Raw genomic sequence first — 8,850 nt, 5'->3', positions numbered from 1 at the left:
TTCTTTCTTTCTTTCTTTCTTTCTTTCTTTCTTTCTTTCTTTCTTTCCTCTTTCTTTCTTTTTTTTTTTTTTCCTTTTTCTTTTTTCCTAGTGGGCAAGTTACTGGAACCTTTTAAAAAATGATTATTTATGGTGCAAACTTAGAAAAGCAATTATGCCTGTTAAGGTCCCACCTGTGGCCTGTGCTACAAAGTGTCAATCAGCAAGATCCCCCTTGAAAGGCCTCTAGGCGAGTACATGGTTATTCAGCTACCACCTTGGAGAACCCCAACTTGGATTTAAACATATTTTGAAATTACATGTCGGAGATGTTCCCAGCCTTCTTTCAAGTTCCTAAAGATAAGTTTACCAAATGCTCAAGTAATAATGATTCTCAGAACTTACAGCAACAGAGTGGGAAGACTGAGAGCTGCCTTTTAGACAGCAGCATACATGCTACTCTGTAATGGATGGACGGATAGATACCCTGCAGATTTTCCCCATTCATTTTCCAAATAGTTGCTTCAGGGAACTCCAAGAAGGACCATTGTCAGCAAAATCTAAAACTCTATACCAGGGGTCAGCAAACTTTTTCTCTACAGGCCCACGTGAGTAAATATTTTCAGCTTCTTGGGCCACATGGTCTTTATCACAACTCTGCGGTTGTCCCCCCAAAGCAGCCACAGATAATACATATACCAATGGGCAAAGCTGTGTTCCAATAAAACTTTATTTACAAAAGCAGGCAGGCAGATTTGGCTGTGTGTCATTGTTCACCAGCATCTGCTGGGCCTGCTATCCCTCTGAGGAAGACTCTGTATGGGGTTTGAACTCATCTATACACTTTGCTTTCCCTCATTTTTTTCCCCTCCCTTAAATGCTGCTATGTTCCACACATATTTCAATTATGGTCTTGTGTCATCTTTTTTCTTAAGGTAAAATGTTGGATTGGGTGGAGTAGGGAACTGACTCTTGAGCTTGATGTTATAGACCAGTCTGATCACGATGTTGGCCTGGGCATATCTCATTTTTTTTCTTCCCATGGGACCCATCTGGGTTGGGCACAGTCTTAGGGAAAAGGGTTGAGACTTGGGATTGTGCTCAGAAACGGTCCAGTAAGTATGAAGGCAATGGAGAAAATGCTCTTTAGGTATCTTGGGGGTAAAGCATGTGCCTTTTAACTAAACAACCAGCTTAGGGAGTAAATTACATTAGTAATTAGAGATCATGTACATATACATTTATGAACAGTGGCCTGTATGTAAAATATGCGTTAAACATATGCATTAAATTCTCAAGAAGTTGATGTATTTATTAATTATCAATAATCAGGCCCCATGGGTGCTAATTCCACATACAGTCCACTTGAGGCCATTTGCCAATGTCTAGTCTCTAGTGGAAGATGGTTTAGATGGAGATAATGTTGATGAATGTGGAAATCAGCAAACATGAGGTCCTCAACGCTGTCTTCAGGCAGACCCAAGGCCTGAGTGACCCCAGACTGTTTTGCTTCTTGAAGATATTCCCTTGAGGGAATTGACCTTCTAGGTTATTTCCCACCTATCCAGACTGGAGCATATCCCAGAGGAATAAAGCAAATAATGTCCAGGAATTCACCCTGGTGAATTTCTTCTGTGGCAGGTAGAGATGGAAGGATGCTTTGGGTAGCTTCTGGCCTCACCTTAATTCTACCGTGAAATCTAAGCATCTAAGAACATTAGAGGAGTGAAGCCCTTGAATATGAAACTGAAGCTGATTAAGGATACCTCTTCTTTCACACAAAAGCCCCTCAAGATACACTTTGCAAAGATATACTTTGTATGGATTAATTTATGAGTAAACTCTGTCATCTGTATGTGTAGTATGATACCCATTGATTAAAAAGTAGGCAGAAACCTGTGGTTGGCCTTCAAATACTGAGCTGGGGTCATTTGAATTCCTGCTTTATGTCAGCTCTCATAGGGAAGTAAAGGAATTCCAGAGACTTACCTGTCCAAGGAGAGACTTTGTCTATTTTCATCTTTCTTGACAGTTTGGAAATCTTATTGCGTGGCCTGGGTTACAGAAATAGACAAAATGAAAAAGAGAAATCTGCTTTGTAGGAACAGACTTGGAAAATGTGGTTGCTAAGATAGTGATAGGCTTTATGTAGGGGGGACTTCCCATTATAATTATACTCAAAGAACCAGAAAAGTGAACTCAGATGAAAAACATACCTTGGGTACTTGGAAAATGTGCCTCTATAGACAGGTTGTGTAAAACCCTATCAAAGGAATTATCCATAGGAAGACTTGAGAATTTGTTTACGGCTTTGGGGTGAAAAGTACTGCCTAAGTTGTTTTAATTACTGGCTGAAATTTGGTGGAAAGAGGAAAAAAAAATCCTCCAGATGATACAAAGTAGACTTATTTCCTCATGCTCCATGGATAATTTTTGGGAAACATTTTCATTTTCCACCCTTACTTGACAAGCTTTGAATATGTATTTTCACTGCGTATCTGAACATCTTTCCTGGGTTCCAGATTGTGCTGTCCAGTATGACGGCCACCAGCCCCGTGTTGCTACTAAGCACTTAAAATGCAGCTACTGTGACCAAGGAACTGCATTGTTAATTTTACTGAATTTCAGCTAATTTAAATTTAAACAGCCACATGTGGTTATGGCCACTTTATTGGGGGCAGGACAGATATGGAGCATTTCCATCATCATGGAAAGTTCTATGTAGTGCTCTGTTCTAGAGTGTGAGAGATCCAAGTTTTTTTTTTTAAATTTTTTATTGTTATGTTAATCCCCATACATTACATCATTAGTTTTAGATATAGTGTTCCATGATTCATTGTTTGTGCACAACACCCAGTGCTCCATGCAGAACGTGCCCTCTTTAATACCCATCACCAGGCTAACCCATCCTCCCACCCCCCTCCCCTCTAGAACCCTCAGTTTGTTTTTCAGAGTCCATCGTCTCTCACGGTTTGTCTCCCCCTCCGATTTCCCCCCTTCATTCTTCCCCTCCTGCTATCTTCTTCTTTTTTTTTTCTTAACATATATTGCATTATTTGTTTCAGAGGTACAGATCTGAGATTCAACAGTCTTGCACAATTCACAGCGCTCACCAGAGCACATACCCTCCCCAGTGTCTATCACCCAGCCGCCCCATCCCTCCCACCCCACCCCCCACTCCAGCAACCCTCAGAGAGATCCAAGTTTTATTCACAGAGTTGTTTTTAATCTTGGTTTTCTCCCAGCTGACAAAGTGTAAAAAGGAAGGCTATGAAGAAGGTAACTTTGCTCCCATTTTATTCAGACAGTCTTAACATTTGTTCAAAACTCTTTTCCCCCTATTCTGAGTAATTCCATTTCTTTTTATCTGCAGCATTTTGTATTTGTTTTTTCTCATGTAGTGAAATACAAACATAGTAATTTCGGGAAACTCTTTACTTAGTTGTGCTTGAAATATCCTCACTAATCCTTAGAGTCATAACTGAGTGGCCAATCCCATATTCTTAGTAGAAAAGACAGAAAAGAGAAAGATCTGTTTTCTTTGTTTGTGCCAAACAGGAAAATGCTGCAGTTTAGCAATAGAAAATTCAGAGGGAGGAAGCTTTTTAGGTCTTGAAAATGGACTCAGAGATGTGCGTGTTAATGTACCTTCCTGCTCTCTTTAATTTCTCAGGAGGATATCGGTGAGTATCCAACTTAGGCTTTTGTTTTTGTTTTTGTTTTCGGTCTCAACGTTAAGTACACATTAGCTTCAGGAAAAAGAATAAACCTTTATTTTTATTTTTTACTTAGAATTGAAAAAAATTAAAATGTATTCAGCTTACATCAACCCTCCCCCTCTTATACACACAAAACATCCAGAAGATTTTGGATACACTTTTACATATTTGTTTTCCCATTTGAATAATGGGAAAAAAGTTGAACAATAGTTTACACGTTGATGTCTGAAGGATATATAAAAAACCCGAAATATTTTGTCAGAAAAAATTTTCAGCAGGCACATTTGAGTGGACAGTATGTTTCTTTTTTTCCTTAAGGTCAGTTTTGCAGACTAAGAGACCATGGACTTGGAAATTCATGCTGTATTGAAGGAACCTTTATTTTTAGGTCATGGTTTACAACCTTGTGTAAATATATTTCAGGATGTACGTAATGATCTCAAAATGGTCATATACCATCAAAACGGTCAAAATGATAATTTTCTAATAATTCCATCAGGAAAAACAAATTGAAAGTGAAACATGTTGAAATTATGAGGGAGCAAGCCACCTGAGAGCACCAGTCCTGTCTGTTTTGTCCCCGAGGTAAATCCAAGTGCCCCCAAGCCCCTGTGCTGTACTTGGTTTCTATAGAATGAATGCATTTAAATGTACCAGTCAGTTTGTCTATTATTATGTAGTAAGAAACATAACCACAGGAACGTTGGGGATCAGGGCCTCCTCTGGATGATTTTCAAGGCTGGAGACCCTACTGTCCAGAGAGGCAGGCGGTGACTTGGGATAAGCAGCCCCGGAAAGGTTTCTAGAGAGGCAGACCCAAGTGTCAGAGACAGATGGGGTTAACGGTCCCTGCTGGCATTTATACTTTAAGGAGCTTCCCAGCTTTCTGGTTGATGTAAAGTAGAAGGATGGGAGTGGAGGAGAGTCATTCCCTAGGTCCACATCAACACCCAGATTCCCATTCTTTCCCCTTTATCTTGTCTCATCTGTAGATTGTCAGAAAAATACATCAGCAGCATTGCACCCCACTCAAAAGATTGCCAACACCTTCTCCAAATAAGAGTGATCAACATATTTAATAGACTTCAGCTGTCTTTTTGGGTGATCTGGCAAAAAACTTAACTGAAAAAGTCAGATTTAAAAAGAAGCACTGCTTTATTGCTTAAATGTGGAAATAATAGAGACCACCAGCTAATATTTTCGTAAAAAAGAAAGTTAAATATGTCCATTGCTACTTCAATAGCGTATACATAAATGGAAGGTGACAAAGGGGAGTAATATGTGAAAAGGGGCTCAAGTTTGCCCTGAACTCATTACTATTCTGAGCTCTCCACCCACAACAGTGATCTGCATGTCATCTGAAGAAGCTGAGAAACAATCTGCAAACCCTCCAACCGTGCTGTCTCCAAATAAATAAAGGCGCAGTGCAATTCACTTTTCAATGTCTCCCTCCCTCCCTCCAACCCACTCTTGCCTCTGTTTCTCCTTGAAAGTGATTCTTGACTTTGCGCTTTCCTCTTGCCCTTGGATGCTGGCTGGACTCCAAGCAGCAGTGGAAACTTGTGAGTTTGGCAGACCTGACTTGTGAAATTATGCAGTTTGGTACATTTAGCCCATTTAGCCAAGATGTGACAGCAGTGACGTGATGTATGCAGAGAAAGGCACGATTCTTGACAGCTGTTGAGAGTCCTTCAAAGAAATATATGTCCCCTACAAGCTTTCATTCTGAAGTTGGTGCACACCTCCGAGGTGGCCCAGAAATCATACAGCAGCTCATCTTGTTTCTTCCTTCCTCCCTCCCTTCCTTTCTTTTTCTTCCTTCTTTCCTTCCTTCCTTCCTTCCTTTCTCTCTCTTTCTTTTTCTTTCTTTCTCTCTCTTTCTTTCTCTCCTTCTTCTCCTCCTCCCCTTCCTTCTCCTCCTTCTCCTCCTCCTCCCCTCCTTCTTCTTTACATTCTATGAACTAATTGAACTCTGAAAAACCATTTAAACACAAGTAGGGCATGATTTCAACACTTCCAAAAAAACAGAAATAAAAAAGTGGCTGATATTTGAAATCTTGTTTTCTCTAGCCCTGCCCCCAGAGCCTCAACAACATTTTTAATAATAAATAGATAAAACTCCACCGAGGACAGAAACCCCTCCCCACCAACAGTTTTGTATTAGTTGGGGCTCTTGTCTCTTTCTACATCTGGGTTTATAGGTAACCTCTTTGAGCCTCCCCGACTCTTCAGTTCTCTAAGCAGAAGGAGATGAGAGCTCCTAGGACTTACTATAAAGATGGGATTTAAAACTCCGTGAATCTTAAAATATGAATAACTGAAAGGAAACCCGAGTGCCAGTTTTGACTTTCCCATCTGGACTGGTCGTGGCTTTTATTTCCTCTGCCCCTGCCTCTCATCCTTTTCTTTGGGAACAAACACAGTCAGCAGGGTATCTAGAAAGGATATTAACATATTCAGGTTTCCGGTTTGGGAACAGCGAGTCTCCTGTTCCCCCAGCCCCCCTGAAGTGAGGTGTGGAAGCATCCTGATGTTTTATTGCCCTGATGAAAGAGCAGGAGGCAAAGACAGATTAGGTTTTGTGGAATGGGGCAGCCAGAAAATAAAGGTGGCTGGGTCTACTTTTAGGGATGGTGTGCACCTGACATTTACTAGCTGCCTGTCCATATTCTCATCCTTGGAATTAGAAATGGGCTTGCTCTCCTGGCCCCCTTGTTGCAGCAAGAGCTGCTATGGGTGTTGCTGCTGGACTTTGTAAGGAAGTCTCGTGCATGCTGTCTGTGGCAGATTGCAAAACGTGGTCTCAACCTTTCACCCCTCCTTGTGTCCATGCCTCCTTTCAATGTGACTTTGCAGTTCCTTCTATCAAAAGGTAGCATCTGTTTTCCACTGCACATGGGCTGACCTGCTATGGTCTTTAGAATGTGGTAGAAGTGATGATGAGCCAGCAGTCGATGACCTCTGCTGCAGAATTCCAAGATGACCACAGTGACCCTCACCCTGTGTAATCTCCTTGCTTTGAGTTGGTCAGAACCTGTGAGTATGATGAATTATCACTGTTATGAGTACATTGTAGCAGAAGGGATTTTTAGAAAATATAATTAGCTTTACCAATCAGTTGACCTTAAGACAAAGAAAGTATTCGGTGGGCCTGACCTAATCCCACAAGCCACAAGACAATCTGGGTCTGGAGGTCAGAGACTGGGGAAGTCAGAGGTCTGAAGCCTGGGAACTATTGGAAGCGTCCTTTCTGGTTAGAGAGGACCCTGTGATAAGGAGTGTGGGAAGCCTCTGGTTTGCTGAGAGTGACCTCTGACTGACAGCCAACAAGGAAACAAGGACCTCAGTCCTACAACCGCAGGAATTTAATTCTGCCAACACCAAGAATAAGATGGGAAGCAGATTTTGTTCGCCCTAGAGTCTCCAGACATGAACTCAGCCTAGCTTTTTTCAGCCTTGTGATGCCCAGAGCAGAGAAGCCAGTCATGTTCTACTGAACTTCTGATTTACAGAACTGTGAGCTAATAAATGATTGTTGTGTTAAGTTCATGGTAATTGTTATTACAAGAGTAGAAAATTAAAACAGTTTCAAAAGACCTGTGCATTTCTGTCCTCCCCTGGAACCTTGCCAAGGTCATGAGACCATGCCCAGACTCTTCTACAGGGAATGGAGCACAACTGAAGTGCCCCCACTGCAGGCTGGGCTATTTCTAGAAGCAGAGCCATGTTATCCCCCCAGAAGCCCAGAGTTCAGCCCGGAGTAGAACCACCTAGCTTATCCTAGTCTAGATTGCTAACCTGCAGAATCATGAGTGCTGTGGTCTAAATATTTGTGTTCCCCCTAGATTCATATGTTGAATCCTAACCCCTGTGTGATTAGGGCATGAGGACAGAACCCTCACGAATGGGATGGGTGGTCATATAGAAGAAATTCCAGAGAGATCCCTCACCCATTCTGCCATATGAGGTTACAGCAAAAAGGTGGCTGGCTATGAACCACAATTCAGGCTCTCACCAGACACCAAATTTGCCAGCGCCAAGGTCTTGGGCTTCCCAGCATTCCAAACCATGAGAAATAAATGTTGTTCTTTATAAGCCACCCAGTCTGTGGAATTTTGTTGTAGTAGTCTGAACAGACTGAGACAATGAGCTACAAGAATGACTGTTGCTTGGTCTGTTATGTTTTGGGGCGGTGTGTTACACAGTATTATCTCATCGGCACACCATCTATCCTCGTGAGTAGGCCCCACCCTTTGGATGTCTTTGCTTAATGCTGACATGAACTTTATCACATTTAGAAGGGGTGGACTGATTGTGCTGTCTCGTGATGAGACCTCATTTCTGTGAAGTATTCAGGAGAGCCAGTGAAACTGTGGCCCAGGTTTTTCTTGTTCAGATGGAATCTTTTCCTCTGAGGGGTGGGGATCTCAGAGGATTTGGGTGTATTGCTAATACTGTGCTGGCCATGATTATACAGTATGCCTCTCTCTCTGGGAAACACTATTCATACAGCTTTCTTTATCCTGACCTGTGGACCCTGATCTAGTCTCTTTCCACACCCCACCCCACTTGTCCCAGCCTTCTTTTGTTCTGGGTAAGGGAAGAGCAGCTTAGTGCACTGAGTCCCAGAGGGAGAGATGCATAAGTATGTCCGTGACCTAGAGTCTCTTGTCTTTATGAGTCCCCTTCACCTGTGCATACCCTCCTTGGAGACCTGGGACATTCCTTTGCTATAGCATCTGTTGTATTGTCTTTGGGAGTCCACTTGTTTCTTCCACACTAGACCCTGTGCTCCTGGCACACAAATCCTTTGTTTTATTCATGTCTGACTCGTGGCACACATCACAGTGCCTGACACCCATGGGCACTCAAATATCCATTGAATAAATGTGACTACATATGAGGGTACACATATGACCATTTTTCTGTTAAAATAATTTTTTTGGCCATTCTTTAAAAAAAAACAAAAGATGTGAAATCATGAAGAGACAAAGGTCCCCAGGCATGATATCTCTGTGCAGTATGTAGGGCTAGAAATAGCTGTTGTACGGGGCTGGAACTTCAAAGGCTGCAGGGCACTAAGTGTCGCCATGTTTGATCTATAGTCTCTATCAGAGAACAAAAGGGCATGAGAGACTGGGGAGCTGATAAA

The sequence above is a fragment of the Phoca vitulina genome, unplaced genomic scaffold (assembly GCF_004348235.1).
Source record: "Phoca vitulina isolate PV1807 unplaced genomic scaffold, GSC_HSeal_1.0 scaffold72, whole genome shotgun sequence".
NCBI lineage: Eukaryota > Metazoa > Chordata > Mammalia > Carnivora > Phocidae > Phoca > Phoca vitulina.
The sequence above is the reverse complement of the archived record's forward strand: the minus strand, read 5'-3'. Positions refer to the sequence as shown.